This window comes from Panthera tigris, chromosome B2 (assembly GCF_018350195.1).
Source record: "Panthera tigris isolate Pti1 chromosome B2, P.tigris_Pti1_mat1.1, whole genome shotgun sequence".
Lineage (NCBI taxonomy): Eukaryota > Metazoa > Chordata > Mammalia > Carnivora > Felidae > Panthera > Panthera tigris.
The window spans coordinates 71,376,629-71,393,720 of record NC_056664.1 but is presented as its reverse complement, the minus strand read 5'-3'; the positions used below and the strand labels follow the sequence as shown (position 1 = coordinate 71,393,720).

Genomic DNA, 17,092 nt, shown 5'->3' with positions numbered 1-17,092 from the left:
TCTCAGTTTTTCCTGCACTGCGGTGACTTGATTCTCAGCTCCACCTGGCAGAGAGCATGGGCAGCTAGCTTCCAGCTTCCCACTGGTTTTAATACTAGCCTGTGTGAGTGGAAAATGGCATTTGCTTCTCCCTCTCCTGTTCCACCAACAGTGTCAGTGGGTCTTATTGGCTCTCCCTGAACCAATCACTGCAGTCCAGGAAATAATAGCACAGGTCAAAGAGGACTGCTAAGAGCTAAGAGAAGCCAGCCTTGCGCGGGTCAAAGTTACAGGAGGGAAGTTACAGCCCCAAGGAAGAATAATGTGATGAAGCTCTTGGGAGCAAGGCTTTGTGAACTTGTGTAAATTTCTTGATCTGAGCCTCCTTTCTTCATGGATAAAAATGCCTATTTCATAGTATTAAAACCGTTAACTAAGATAACGTAAATAAAACATAAATAACAGAACAGTCGACTCAATAAATTTTAAAGGGGAATTAATTCTTACTCTATCTCCTTCCTGGCTTTTGAGTCTATAAGCATAAGCAGCAATGACCATTATCACCACTAGGTGGCAGTCGTGTGCTGGAAGGTAATGGGCTGGCTTTTTGGTTAGTGGAAAATTAAGAATTGGCTGAAATGAGGATTGGCAGTTGGAGGAAAGCGTGCGTCCAATTCCTGCTGCACGGAAAGCCGACTGTGTGACCTTGATCAAGGACTGAATTGATCTCTGGCCTGAATTTCCTCAAGTAAAACTCAGAGACCAATTCTCCATTTGGCTTTTACCTTTTTTTTTTTTTTAATTCTATAAAAAGTAAATCTTGTGTTTCATAGTAAAAACTGTGACTATAATCTTGGAAGCCAAAAAAAAAAAATGCTCCAACAGTCTCGGTTGTTAATATACGCTTGTTTTAAAATATGACTGTATGAAGCATAATCCATTCATTTATTGCTAAATCGTTGCTACCCCAAGAGGGCTGGAAGAGTTCATGTAATTTTGTAAGGTGATTAATGGGCTCAGGGAGATGCTCTGGAGTTATACACAGCTCAGAAAATTGTCCTCTGAGGCATGCAATTCGGAAACCTCACTGTTAAAAAAAAGTCTCACTGAGCAGGCTTCAAAAGTATTTTCAGTCATGTAATTATGTTTTAATGCTAGGTTCTTAAAGTGACTTGGAAAAGAAGCAGTTCAGAAAATTTCAGGTCTGAAATGTGTTGTAAGTATCTGGGGCAGCCTGAGGATGAATCAGGAAATAGTGATTTAATTGGGCTTACAAATGAGAATGACTCTCTACTTTCAATCAAACCTTATAACAAAGTTGAAATAAGATGATGTGATAAAAGTTACCATTTGTCTGGTATAAAATATTGGGGTAGGGTATTGTATTCTTTAATATGGAATTCTTTACTACAGGAAGTTATATGCTGGCCCCACCTTGGTTAGTATAAAAATCCTTGCAAAGGAGACCCAATTGAAATTCTGAGGCTGTTCACACGTTTCTACATTCCATGGAGATGCGGAACAGCCTAGTCTGAACACTTGACCTTTATTTCTCAGCATGCCCTTTTTTTTTTTTTCCTCAGGATAAAGCCTCCTGAATTTTTAAACCTGGAAGGTGTGGTGAGGATTTGTTGGAGAGGTGTGGATCCAATAAGTTTTCAGGTTTCCTTCATTCTTTGTAAATCCAGACTGTGCTTTACACAGTGCCTTATAAAAGGGGTATTTTTGTTGTTGTTGTTATTTTATTGTTGTAGAAGCATGGAAAGAATAAGAGCTGTTTTGGTTTTACCTCTCTTTTTTTCCTCCCTATTTAAAGGAGGTAGCCAAGACCTGAAGATCTTTTGCTTCTGGGTGATTGCTGGGGGTCTAAGCAGAAAGCCCAAGCTGCTTTAAGGCCCCAGTAATGCTTACTATACAGCATGCTGAGCCCTGCTCCCAGGGTTTCTAATGCAGCAAGTCTGGGGCAGAGTTCAGGGACTGGCATCTCAAATCCTAAGTCTATCTTTAATATTGATGCTGCAGGCCAGGACCACGCATTTGAGAACTACTGCATTAAGGTAATCTTTCTTCCTGGCAGCCCGGATATGTCCCTTCTGTTTCAGAAGCCTGAGCTTATTGAGAAGGTCATGCCGGGGAGTGTGTCAAATTGTGGAGAAGGGATGGCAAATGTGTCTGTTGAGGGAACAAGGAAGCTCTTGAAATGGAGGGAAAGGACATTCCCAAAGCCCAGGAAAAACATGGAAGTCTGTAGATCTTGGACTTCTTGAGGATCAGGGCCAGTCTTTACTCATGCCCCGGGTCTGGGCTGAGCTCAGGTGACAATGGGGCTTGAAGGAAAGCTGCTTGGCCAAGAACCATGCAAGTTCACTCCTCAGATGGACCTTGGACAGTGACGATATGAACCACGTGGAACACAGAGAGACTCACTAGTTTTCTGGGCATCAAATAAACCTTCCAGATTTTTATGTTAACCCTGAGAGGAGAGGACACAAATAACTGAATTTCTTGCCAATGCTTTGGCACAGATTGAATTTGATTTGAAGAGAATAGATATTTCTTGCCTTCCCAACTTTGAGAAAATGCCACACCCACCACATGGATTTCTGACTTGTAACAAGATAATCCACATGTAAGTATGTAAGTATTTGAGGCTTCAAACCAAGTTCAGACCCTGCTATGGTTTGAACTCTATGGTCACTTGGGGGTGGGGGGAGGGACCTTCTTGGCACAGCTGTGTGATTCTTGCCCTGCCTAACACCTGGTGGCTGAAATCCAGCCAGGCTGTGAGCAAAGAATGACTTTGTCTAGTTTTCAAGTGGACATGCACAGGTCCTGTATAACGTTATTACACCCTGGGAGTATACTACCCCTTGGGCATTTTCTTGTCCACTTTCATGTGGTTTCTGCTTTTCACTGTCCTAACAAATAGCCTTGCACATTTCTCCTGCCCATGGAGATACTTTTAAATTAGATATTTAGCAAGGGAAGTGCTCAGCTACCTGAAATTTTCATTTTCACTTTCCTCACAGAAATTCTGCCAATTAGAGATACAGGGAGTATTAGAAGCCATTTGTTTTCTCTAAAAAAAATTTTTTTTTTAATTTTTATTTATTTTTGAAGGAGAGACAGAGCATGAGTGGGGGAGGGGCAGAGAGAGAGACACACACAGAATCTGAAGCAGGTTCCAGGCCCTGAGCTGTCAGCACAAAGCCCAGCACAGGGCTCAAACCCACAAGCTGCAAGATCATGACCTGAGCCAAAGTCAGATGCTTAACCCACTGAGCCACCCAGGTGCTGCTATTTTCTTTTTTTAACAAAGACTTGTTAGTGTTCGGGCCTTCATGCAGGGGTATAAATTAGTCCACACATATGGCTTTCCTCTAACTTCCAGTTGAGATATACTGTCCTCAGCAAATGGGAGAAAAAGCAGAGGAGGATTATGCTTAAAATAGGTACATTTGGAGTGGAGATTGGGGTGATATGCCTGGTGGCTTATGTTACATAAAGGCACTGATTTCTTGAGGGGGTGAGCACAGAGAAGGGATGTTAGAAGATAGAAAATTGTCAAGGATTAGCCTGTATCTCAAAATTATAGCTCAGCCCAATCCCATTTCCTGCTAAGAAAGAGGGAAAAACACCCACTTTCTTCTCCCTGTGACCCAGGGCACAGGTGATATGTGTTAAGCCTCCTTCTGGGTTAAAGAGACTTTGCAGGGGATGACATGGGAATTTAAATATCATCGCAGCATTATTTCTATAGGAAATGGGTTTCTTTTTCCAAACAATTGATTTAAGTATATGCTTTCGGTCCCTGACCGCTTATCAGGAGGATGCCGTCTATGGTTACAAAGCTCAAACTTGAAGGACCCTGGCTATCTGACTTCAGTAAGCACAATTAAAATGGCTTAGCTGAGAGGAAACCCTGTTTGAAAATTTCTGAGAGATGCTGCAATATGTGTTTACTGCAATTCTTGTGTTGGGGTGGTTTGTTGTCATTTTCAAAGCGAGGCTGTTAACATTATTATGTGCCCTGTCTTTTTTCTCTGGGGCAGCTCTGCGGAAAACACAGCCGGCAATCTCTGGCCACCCTGGCTGTCGCAAGGTGGTGGGAGGGGGTCGCACCGCCAGCTGCAGGAACTGTTAAATTCCTGACCTGGTTTTTGAGAATATTCAAGGACAAAGCAGGGACACGCAGTCTCGCCCTGTAGCCTAGCTAAATAAGACTGTGTTCCTTTTATCATTTCATTTTAGCAGCATTTGTTTGAGCAGCAGGTGAAGCGCCTTTCAAAAGACTGTCATCTCAGAGGGAAGTCATCTGTTTTACATTAATTGTCCATTAGTCTCCAAGCCTCCATCCATTAAAATCCTCAGCCGCTCATTATGTATATTGTGCCCGAGTCCTGCTGTCAGCTTGCAATGCAGGGCTGTTTTTCCACATCTGACTTAATTGCTCTAAGTGCCTGTTCCTTTGAGAGAGCGTTGAGGGTACCAATTAATGCTAACTTTCTTTCCTTGGTAGGTTGAACAGATAAGCCACGGTGAGGACAGTTCAGCTGCTATTTGTGCTAATTTATTAGAGGCCATTTTGCTTTACACTCACACAGTGGGTATTTTACATCTATCCTGCTCTGTTTGCCTGAAGACTGTTAGGTATGTTTTCTATGGTGAAAATGCTCCATAAATTTACAAGCCATCCACGTTATTGTGATGAGGGGTTTAAATTCCATTTTCTTCTGATTAATTTAAACATGTAATTTTTAAATGCATATGGCACTCCGAAGAGCAGCTTGGATGAACCTGACTTTGTTGATGGAAAAATTAAGCTTTCATCCTTTTAAATCACAGCTCTAGGGGTGGCGGCAGAATAATTTAATTTCTGCAGCTGCCTTATTATAACTAATTCACCTAACTTTAGCCCCGTAGCTGCTGTTTTGAAAAAACACATTTAAGAGGAGAGAGGGAAAAATCACTAAGGTAACCAATCTTAGAGTAGTTGTTAGAAATTTTTGATAGGCATGGATGCAAATAAAAGTATGTGGGACTGAGAAAGAAACAGATTAACAGATTATCTTCAACTCTATAGATATGCTAGAAAAACATCATTCTATTTATTCTTTTATTTTATTCTTTTTTAAAATTTATTTATTTTAAGAGAGACAGAGACAGCCCGAGTGGTGGAGGGGCAGAGAGAGGGAGAGAAAGAATCCCAATCAGTCTCTGCACTGTCAGTACAGAGCCCGATGTGGGGCTCAAACTCACGAACTGTGAGATCATGACCTGAGCTGAAACCAAGAGTACAACACTTAACTGAATGAACCACTTAGGCTCCCCATCTTTTGTTTTATTCTTAAGTTTTGATTTCTTCTTTTACAAAATTGTACCATATTCCCACTTACTATTGCATTTTTTACATTTTCTTAATTTTAAAAATAACTAATTACCGTAAATTTCTTTCAAGGTATCATGATATTGTGCCTATGAATTCAGATTCTAAACAATGACTATTGTCATTAATAGATTTTATTACAGGCTTTAAAATCTTTGCCAGAGTTTGGTTTCATCTTATAACTGAGCTTGTTAATAAATGGCTCTGTTAATATCTGGTAAGTACCTATGTACTGATTTGCTTGATTACATTTAAGCCATATCAGAAAAAGTGGAGGAGAAAGAGAATACAAATGCATCCGGACTGATTTAAAGTACAGGATATATTGGAAATCAGACAGAATTTTGTGTTTTCTATTTCTTGAACACTGTTGAGAAAATATCCACTTTGCCATCAGCGAATTATTTAGAACAAAAATGAACAACCACTCTGGGAAACATTTAAATTGGGTATGGTCTGCCTCAGAAGCTCTCTGCCTTCCTTCCAAGGAGGCTGGCCCAGCAGTACCCTCCCCAGCGCTCTCTCCTCTCCTTCCCCTTCCAGGGCCAGTCCTGCATAACATCTCAGATGGCCCTGGTTAGTAACAAGATATTAGCTAAGACAATGATAAGGTTTAGGATTTTGATGCTTTCAGAAGGTTCGCCTCTTCATCTTCACCATCATCTTCAGTCAAGATTTTTGAGCAGGCTATACAGAGCATGGGGGGAGCCTTGAGAAGTTACATCATCACAAATGGTGACCTTCCCTTTCTTGATGGACTAGCTCCCCAAATTCTACAGGTTTTGTTTCTGCATCACAGGCATAAAGGGTAGCCTCATCCTTTTGTCTGTATCACCCCCCAAGTCACAGGCGAGTCTATTTCTAGAAAATTTCTTTAGGGGCGCCTGGGTGGCTCAGTCTGTTAAGCGTCCGACTTCCGCTCAGGTCATGATCTCACGGTCCATGAGTTCAAGCCCTGCGTCGGGCTCTGTGCTGACAGCTCGGAGCCTGGAGCCTGCTTCGGATTCTGTGTCTCCCTCTCTCTCTGACCCTCCCCCGTTCATGCTCTGTCTCTCTCTGTCTCAAAACTAAATAAACATTAAAAAAAATAAAATTTCTTTAATAGTTCATCCCATCTGTAGGCTATTCCTTTAAAAACCGTATCAGCTTTTTCTCTCAACAATTTCCAGGAAGAGAGTTTTGGAAAATAACGAAATTGTCTAACGAATTCAAAAATATATTAGGGATTGAAAAACACATACACATACACATCTCCTTGCCCTTCAAAGGCTCCTTGATTCTAGTTAGCTTTCACAGTGTGGTTTGTATTAGCCAATGATGATTAGACTAGAGTAGCAGAATTGTAGGATGCTGGTACAGCTTTATTTTGATTCTGAGTCATCATCTTTTATATCATCGTCTTTGTTACTGTTTCATTCACCTGGGGAAGTGATGCTTCTTTTTTTAATGTTTATTTATTTATTTTGAGAGAGAGAGAGCATGCAAGGGAGGGGCAGAGAGAGAATCCCAAGCAGGCTCTGTGTTGTCAGTGCGGAGCCCAATGTGGGGCTCAGTCTCACAACTGTGAGATCACCACTTGAGCCAAAATCAAGAGTTGGACACTTTACCAATTGAGTAACCCAGGTGCCCCTGGGTGTGCTGCTTCTATATTATTGTGATTCTGAATTTTCATCCCAGTGTTTTGCTTCAAAGTCTGCTCTTATATGTGGGATCTTGCTGGAAAAGATATTTTTCCCAAGGTCTTTGCTCAGGGGTCAAGCCTTGACTAACCCTTGAGTAACTCCCAGGTATCCGATTATTAAAACACTTCTGATCTGTTCCTCACCCATGGCAGACACACCATAGGATAACCACTCATGAGTGGTTAACTCCCTTATCATGAGTATAGGTGAAACCTGTGATCTGCTTCTACCCAATAGGATATGGCAAAAGTGTTGGATATCACTCTCGTCATTATACTATTTTATATGGCAAAGGTGAAGGGATTTTGCAGATATAATTAAGGTTGACTTAAGGTCATCAGTTGACTTTATTTTTTATTTATTTTTGTTTTTATTTTTTATTTTAATTCCAGTATAACTAACATGTAGTGTTATTAGTGGACTTTAAAAGTTAAACAAAAGTGAAGTTCTCCTGGGTGGACCTGGCTTAATCAGCAAACCCTTTGGGTCTTCCCTCAAGTTAGAGACTTGAAGTAGCATCTTTCCATTGTTTGCTTTGATGAGGCAAGAAGCTATGAATTCTACAGCCATCAGGAAGTGAATTCCGCCAACACCCTGCAGGAGCTTAGAAGCACATCCTTTCCTAACTGGGTCTCCAGGTGAGAATACAGCTCAGCCGACACTGATTCCAGCCTTTGTGAGGCTCCGAGCAGAAAACCTAGTTAGGCCACGCCCCGATCCCTGACTCACAGAAGGTGTGAGATAATAAATGGGTGTTGTTTGAGGCTGCTAAGAGTGAGGCAATTTGTTATGCAGCAATAGAAAACTAATACACCCTTGTAATAAAAATATTTCGTTGTTTTTATTACCCGGTATTCCTCCTATCACTATTTACATACGTTTATCTTTGTACATGGACTATATACAAAATCTTCTTGCACTTTGTTGCTAGAAAATGTATCCTAGTCACACCCCAGGCTCGAGAGATGACTTATATGTAACTCTTGTCTCCTACAGGCTTTGCCGCCAGAGAACCTGAGAGCATATTTGGTGATTAACCTTAGGAATAGTTCCTTTCAAGTACCCGGACACACGCGGTCCCTTTGCTACCTCTACTTCAGCAATTCTCGAACATTTCATTTTTAGGACCCCTTTCATCCCAAATTACTAAAGGCCTCAAAGCGATTTTTTTTATGTGAGTAATGTTTATCATCTACTATAATTGAAATTAAAATGGAGCAATTTTTAAACATGAGAATACACAAGCACACATTCCATGAAGCGGCCAGAGCAATGACATCATCGCTCAGTAGGAAGCCTCTGGAAAACCCCACTGGTCACTTGTGAGAAACTGAAAACAAAAAGCTAAATAACATCAGAGTATTATTATAACTTGACCTTGTGGAACTAAAAGGGTCTTGGGGATCCCCAGAGATCCCCAAGCTGCAATTTGAGAACCCCTGCTTTATATTTTCAGTTTTACCTTTGTTCTGGTTTACATTGCATTAAATTGTCCCCACTTCCATTGAGATATAACTGACATATCCTATTGCATTAAATTGTATTAAGCAAACTCAACTAAGTTCATGAAATATATGAGGTTAACATTTTTAAAAATGAAAACAATGAAAAACCTAGCTGTGTGATTGTGTTGGTTATTCCTCTCATGTCACGTAGATATATCATCGGCCCTTCTCTGCTCAGCTCTGTGCCTGGAGGCTGACTTCTACAGACTGCATAAAGGCTCCTGGCCCTCTGGCTTCCAGACGGGCTTGGCCAGTGGGAGGGTAGGAGGAGAGCAAGGTTGAGGGCATGCATTTATGTCTCATCCCTGCTACATGGCCGTTTTGACAGGCAACCCCTCTGCGGTGGCCCCAGCTCTTAGGGATTCCTTCCTAAAATTCCTTCCCTTCACCTTCAGAGTTGGGGTGGCAATGGTTTCTTGCTGCTCTTAGTCCCTGGGTGTCTCACCACATCTGTTGGCTTCCCTAATTCTGCCCACATTCAATCCATTACTTTATGTTTTTTTATTTTAAACTCTTCTGATTATTCTGTTTCCTGAGGGGTCTGGCTAATAGGGTGACTTTAGACAAGTGCCCACAGCTGGCAGGTCCTCTGTTGATTTATCTGCAAAATAAAAAGCCTGCGCAGCATTTCCCACAGGGGTTTCCGCACATAAGTGTCATATATTCCAGTTTGTATTCTGTGATCAAGTATGTTTGGGAAACACTGAATATAATGTCCCTTTTGGATAGCCACTATACACACACACACACACACACACACACACACACATATAATTTTAATTAAACTTTAAGCTACATGTAACTTGAACTCATGACCCCAAGATAAAGAGTCGCATGCTCTACTGACTGAGCCAGCCACGTTTCCCTCCATAATGCAATTAACTGTGAACCACTGCTTTTACAGAACATCTAATAGCATCTAGTAAAACGTAAAACGAGACCAGGTCATCTCCAGGTCTGCCAGGACTGCCATTGTCTCATTATATGGAAAGGTCTCTGTATGCACAATATTAATGGTAGGAATATTTTCTGGTTGTCCCTCTATTTTGAAACCTAAAACACTCTTACCCATTGGGCTTAGCTTGCTTCAACCACAGTAATGGTGAACACCTAGCTCCAGCCTCACTCTAGAATGTTCAAGAAATCTGTGAGAGGATGAAATCACTCCAGCAGGTCCACCTAGGGACTCCTTCCCTTCCATTCATCCCCATCCTCCCAGCTGGCACCTGGATAAGGAGGTATAAGTGGAAAATGCACCAAAGCCAACTGGTGGAGGTTACTGAAGATGGACTTCTACCTCTGTGACTCTGTACCTTGTTGAGCTTCTCTTCTGATGGCGACTTTATCGTGGTAAATAGGTATTCCTCTCATTACAATCAGGATTGAAAGTGGAATTCCTGAAATAGCTGAATGCAAATGTATATGAAGTACAATGGAATCCAAGTACAGTTGAATGTGGTGGTGCAAAACAAGGTTTGAGTCCTACAGAAACTCCTCAGAGGTCTGTAGTTGTCATGAATAACATGGACTCCTGGCCAATCTTAGGGTTTCTCCTGGCTTCCTTTTGTAATAAGTAGTTACCCTCTTGACTCCTTTCTGGAAACGGCAACTTATTTCTTATTGCCAAAGCCCCAGTATCAGGGTGACACCAATGTGACACAAAGGTGGGGACCTATCCCCAGGCCGAGGGTTAAATCTGGGTTGAACTAAGCCAGTTTGTCTGGTCCAATTCTCTTTCCAATGATAGGTTTCAGAGTGGGCTTGTGACCCACCTGTGGCTAGAGGGACATGTAAGAGGAATGGTGTGTTGAATGGACTTTGGGGAAAGTGGTCCTTGTTCCTAAGAAAACATACACCAGAAGCCTGCTCCCTTTTTGCCACCCAATGATGCTTCATTTCTAGATGTCTCACATGGGAAGGCTTCAGCCATCTTACTTCCACGAGGAAGATATCCTGAAAATGGATGCTGAGAAGAGCAGAGCAGGCTGTGAGAGGAACTTGGGTGGGTCCATTACCACCTCTGTGCATACATTCCATTCCTGGTAGTTTTAGCCAGCTTCTTCTGTCTCTTCAAGCTCAGAAGTTTCTGACAGATGCCCTTTTAATGGAACTATTCATGGCCATTATTTTCACCCTCAAATTCTTCCCAAGAGCCCCTTGCGAATGTGCAGGAAGCAGCAGAAACTTAAACACCGCATTTCTGTGTTCACAGGCCTCCCTCCCCTGGTGCCCCAGGCACACAGTGACAGTATGCTGTGGCACTGCCCCTGGCAGAATGGTCTGTCACAGCAGCTCAGGAATGCGGTCAGGGAGGACAGCACTTGTCTGGGAAGGACATCCACTGAGCATTTCTGGCAGAAGATTTTGGAAAGAAAGACAAACTCACATAATTTCCATGCTTCCAACAGATTCCCTGACCAAATCTTCCCTTGGCACACACTTTTAGTTATTGTGCTCACACACACATTTTCATGTATGCATGAAATGCCGTAACTATATCCCTCTTTTATCTGGAACTATTGGAAGGTGAAGACTTCATCTGTGATATGTGTCCTCAGTATTTAAGACACTGAGATGTACGTGATGGGCATTCAAGAAATACTTGAATTCCCACATGTTTGTATTATAAGGACAGATCTTCCTGAGAAAATGAACCCTTGGCCTCTGTATCAGTCAGGGTTCAATCAGGAAAACAGAAACCACACTAAGTTTTTCACTGAGACATGAGAAAGGAGTTAAGGCTTACACACCATTAGAAGGGCTATGTAGGTAAGGGTAGGTAGGTAGGCAAGGGGCAGGAGGCTCTGGGGACATCTGGGAGTGCAGGGATCTCAAGGGAAACTTGGTCTGCTGAAGTGATTAAGCTGCCCCTGGCGAATGTTTCTCAGGAGCCCCCCCCTCCACACACACACACACACACATTCCCCAGACACCAAGGATCTGAGGCACTTCCTGCCTGTAGCTGGCACCAAAGGAAACTGGCTTCTCCATCTTTACTGCCTTGGTTGTCTCATGGGGGTGCCTGTCACTGGCCAAATCCAAACTGGAGGAACACAGGGAGAGAACTTCTGGGGAATGAGGTTCCTGGTTTTCCGCGGAGACACAGAGGAGAGTTGGGAAAGAGGGCATATGTATCACAATGAAGCTAAGTTGTCAACAGACCACCGAGCCATCCCCACCCATACATTAATAGGAAGTAAAATCAAAACAAAAGCAAAGAGCAATTGATGAACAACTGTCTTTAAGTTATACCAAGGACATGAGAACTCTGGCAAAAAGCTTTTGATATTCAGTTAATTGGGGTATCAGGCGCCTGGGGTATGACGCTAGAGCCAGATATAGCAGCATCCATCTCACTGGCACTTTCTTTAGAAGCTTGAGATCTGGAGCAGCTTTCTGAAATCTGCAGCGCTAAAAGCTGATACAATTCAGTGAAAAGGCTACACATTTGCTTGCAGCAGCCTTAAGTACATAGTAAAATGACAGAAGCAATTTCAACTAAGAAATTAGCAAACTTTCTCCTCTTGATTTAAGAAGGAAGAAATAGCTTTGGGGGAAAGTGGCAATGCTTCTAAATTTACACAGGCGTTCACACCTACACCCTTTCCTCCTCATGATCATCACATTTAGAGCTAACCTGCTTTTCTAAGATGAGCCTGGGATGTGGGAGAAAGAACAGCTAATTGACCAGAAACTATATGCAGGAAGACAAAAGCCTTTGTATTATGCACCAAAGACTGTGGTGTTTCTGGAGGAAGCCTGATGCTTTGGTTAAGAGAAAGGCTCAGTTAGGGACCCAGCCTCCAGGAAGCCTCCAGAGAGAAATCTGCAATCCCTTCAGTGCAGGAAGGAACGTCCTAGGTTCTTGCATTTCCTGCCAACACAAAAAAGCATCGGGAAGTGAGAGGCCCGGAAAAGCCGATACGGATATATCCACAAGGTTATGACTGTGTTGGAAGTCTGGTAAAATGATTGAGTGTGGAGATGACAGGGAGAGGGTTAAAAGAAAAGAAGTTGGGGGGTCAATTACTCATTATTTTCCCCATTCCTCTCACACATTAGCATAGGTCACTGAAAAAGGACCATCCGTGTATGTGTGTGTGGATTGTGGTCGGCTAGGCTCAAAGGCTGCTTATGATATTCTACTTAGTAAATGACACCAAAAACATGGTCCTGCAGGCAACAACTTTGACTGCCCCTCAGCCAGTTCTCAGACTGGAGCCCTGCTTCTCAGGGCGTGGCCTTTGTAACACACACCTCACTGTGCCTTTGAGCAAGAACTTCTGCTCAGGGGGCGCCTGGGTGGCTCAGTCAGTTAAGTGTCTGACTTCGGCTCAGGTCATGATCTCACAGCTCATAAGTTTGAGCCCCGCGTCGGGCTCTCTGCTGTCAACACAGAGCACGCTTCGGATTCTCTGTCCCACTCTCTCTCTGCCCTTCGCCGTTGGCTCTCTCTCTAACTCAAAATAAATAAACTTAAAAAAAAAATCTGCTTGAATCAGTACCTTCTACCCAGGTCTGGATTGCTGCAGGCAGCATGATTTCTCTGCTGCCTTGTCCCAGGACTGGGGGCAAACTACCTCCTGCCTTTCTACCTGTTCTCTTGAGAGGTGCCATGCTGCTAATGTTGCTCACACGGTGACTCGGCATCGCTTACACCGGTGTCCATGTACCCGGCCAAGTGGAGCTGAGCACACAGCCTGCACGGCCAATGCCACCCCCCTCAGCAAAGCCCATTCGTTTACAACAGCGTGTTGGTGCTCACGGTGACAGCAAGGTGATGCAGAGTGAGGTGGGTTCTTTCTACATGGTTTCAGGTTAAGTGCTTTAGGCTCATGAGATTATTTTCTATCTTTTACGTGAAGAAGACAGGAGTACATGGAAACATATACTGCAGTGCTTAATGAGTGGAAAGCCTGAATTAGGTAAGCGGATTCCCTGTACAGAAAAATTAGTGTATTGAAAAGCACGACTACACAGTATATTTGAAATTTTGATATGTGATAGACTGTGTGTGTCATTCTTTGAACCACAAATGTTAGGGCTTCTTACCCTAAAAGAGAGCACGCTACCTAAATAATGCTCTAGGCTCTCGGGCACTGACTAACATGTTCCTTTGGGGGGAATTAAGAGATCAGCCAAAAGAAAAAAAAAAGATTTGCTTTTGAGCAAAAGAACAGCAAGACAATAACTGCCATATTGTAGAGTTTTCAAAGCAAATATTTTCACAGGGATTATCTATGCTTTGCATTGCCATTATTAGTTTAATTTTTAAAGATACTGTTATAAAAAAATAAAGATACTGCTATGAAAATGGTCATAAATATGTATCTTTGCATAATATTTTATTTTCTGTTTTCACATCTGGCAATTGGTTTATGTTGCCATGCCCTGCTGTGCTAAGTCCAGGGTTATTAAGAGGCCAAATGAGCAATGAATCTTACAGCATAAAGATTGTTTAGTGAGCATGGGACACCCTCACAACTCTATCTCAGCCATCAGATACGGGCCACCATCCAAAAGAAGAATAATGGACGGTGAATAGCACAGTGCAAAGACAATTGACTATTTGTAAAGCAACTCTGCATGCCTAGTCTGTGAGCATCACCTCTGTGGGCTCAGAACAATGCAAAAGGCATTGGCTGAGATAAAATGATCGTGAGAAAAGCCAGACTGTATGTCCGCTCTGCCCGTCAGCGACCACTTGGGAATCAGCCCCACCCTCTGGGACCGTGGCTGCCACTTACAGAATGCTCACGATGCTGCAGGCCAGGTGCTATGCTGAGTGATTTTCACGAGGTGCCTAAAGGTCCCTCACAACAAGCTGGGTAGTGAGGCAGCCAGGCTTGAATCCTGGCCCCAGCAAATACTACTTGTGTGTGTTACTTTAAACAAGTTGTTCACTCTCTCTGTTCTTCAGTTCTCCCCACTTGTGAAAGGGGTACCTCATGGGTTAATACAAGTAAAACGCTTGGCACAATGCCTTACTCATGGTAAATATTCAGTACACTAAATACCATTATGACTTTATTTGCAAATGGTCCCTGCCTGCAAGCAGCTCACAATCTAACTGAAGAGGAAAAAAAATAAATAAAAACAAACCCATGAATCAGTCCGAAAACAAGTGAGGCTTGCTGTAGAACACAAAACCAGAAAAACTAAAGAAAAGGAGAGAAAAATGAGGACATGAGCTGGTTAGGGTTGTCTTTGTGGAAAGTGGCATATGATACGAGCTTTAGAGAATGGGAGGAAGGTGAAGAGATGGGAAAGAGAAGGAAAGGTGTTCCGACAGTGGCAGGAGGAAGCTGAGGCCTAGAGATAATAATGATTGTGTTGAGGACAGCAGGTGGTGAGAGAGCCAGCCAGTGCAGGGTGAGAATTAGAATACGTGATACCCAAGGGGATGGAGAAACCGACACCAGGGTGCTGTACCCAGCTAACCACCAGCCTCCTCCGAAGGGGTTCTGAAAGGATGCTGTATGGCTGTGGTTCTCCAAGGGTGGTCCCAGACCAGCAGCATCAGCATCTTCTGGAAATCTGTTAGACATGAAAATTCTCACCTCCCCACCACCCCCACCTAGAGACCCACTGAATCAGAACTGGGAGGTGGGACCTCCAGGTGATTCTGATACACAATAAAATCTGAGGACCACTGCCTTCTTGCCTCTGTTCCCACCCCCCCCCTTTCCTCTCAAGCAGGTGTCCCTCCCATGGACAGCCCCAGCACAGGCTTGTTGGGGTCCACACTTTAAACACATTTTCTTCAGCCTAAAAGAAAAAACACAAGGGATGGACAATGAAAATAGAGAACAGGTCCCTCACATCTCAGGTGACTTTCAAACATCTTGTCCCAGAACCTGACACTGACATCTGGGAGGGACTAGACTCTTCAGCATCTTGTAAAGTGGATCTTGGGCAGTGAACTGCCAGGTGAAGAATTTTGGCTGATGCCTGGTGCATTGCAGTGAATAAGTGCTTCATTTCCTTTCAAGGGTCTATATAGAAAACTTTATCATAGGAGATACTGTAATGATTCAGATTTTTCCAGAATAGGAGGAGCCTCTAATACAGCCTTCAACCTCATCTAATCCACTTAAGAAATTGACACTCTGGTGATGGTTTTTCTGAGACAATCCAAATCCATCAGCCTCATGAAGGCCTTTGCATTTTCACTGGCTACTATAGCTTTTTAGTCTTTATTAAACACTAGACTTGAGCAGGTGGCCATTTGGAGGATGGAGTGTGCTATTTGCTGTTAAGAGCAAACAAATGGCTGTTGGATATAAAAAGGAGCATTTGTGGGAGGTAGAGAAGATCATGTGACTTCCTTCAGGAAGGAGCTCTAACATCTACTCTAAGCACTTCTGCACACTTAATTTCAAAACGTAAGTGATAAAACACATCAATTACATTACTGATTCCTTAATTTACCTTATTGAATTATTGGGTTGATGCTAAAAACACAGAGACAAGTCTAAATTCATTCAAGGGACTTCTGCTTCTGAAATAATTCCAGATATTTTAAATTGCAATTTTTTTTTGGTCTGGCACATAAAATAGTTTTTACCTTAGACATAGTTGCCTTTCGGAGAAGTATACAGAGTATACAGACAGGGGTGAGGCGGGGGGAGCCGGAGGACAGAGGATGGGGCAGCAACACTCAGAACCTTAATTTCTCATTTCCATCTATTGTGTAGGTAAAGAAAAGCAGTTTATTATGTGCCACTGAAAACATTCATTTAAAGGCCTAGAGGGAATCACAGGCGTCCCTGTGTTCCTTTGCCCAATTGCCCTCCCTTTCTGTAGCATTGGAAATCTATACAATTTGACAAACAAGAAATTAAAGCAGTGATGTGAAACTGGCCTCTGAAACTCTTCTCTTTCAATTTAAAATTCATTGCTTAATGGATAGGATAGAATTGGAAGTTGTTTGTTGGTTAATAAAAATTCCAACGAAGTCATGTAAACTGAAGTTCATGAGCCAGGACATGCTATTCTTTTCAAAGCTGAGATAATGGGGAAGAGGAAGACAAAGCTTTCTGAATGGAGTGTTCTTCATTCCCACTCATCAGGTGATCCAACCAATCACCTGACCCCGTCATGTCTACCTTAGCACTGACATTCTCAGAAGCTACAGATCTGACATACAAGGGACAAAACAGATTTCTGCTTAAAAGTCACCTCCTCTGAGAAACATTCTTCTCTGGGCTGTCTAAAATGTTAGTAGTCCCTCCCTGTCTCTTAAGCCCCTTACCTTGCTTTGTCTTAATCTTTCTCATCACTAGCTTATAGATTATTATACACCCATCTATTTATTTTCTGGTCCTTGCTCTAATGTAAGATCCACAAGGGTGAAAACTTTGTTGGATTCACAGACTCTCTAACAGCATCAGGTACATGGTAGGCCCTCAATAAATATTTGGTAATCAATAATTTTTTCCCCCTGGGAATCAATGAATCCTGTTGTTGCTTATTCCAGGTATTATGATTAGTGATTTAATAAGCTTAGCTTTCTGAGAGTTTAAGCTGAGAGTAAGACA

The 17,092-nt window shown here is 42.6% G+C and overlaps 1 pseudogene; it reads right to left on the bottom strand.

The window, feature by feature from the left end:
• LOC122238848 overlaps positions 1 to 13,202 on the bottom strand; it is a 58,877-nt pseudogene extending 45,675 nt beyond the window's left edge.
• Between the last annotated feature and the right edge of the window lie 3,890 nt (positions 13,203 to 17,092).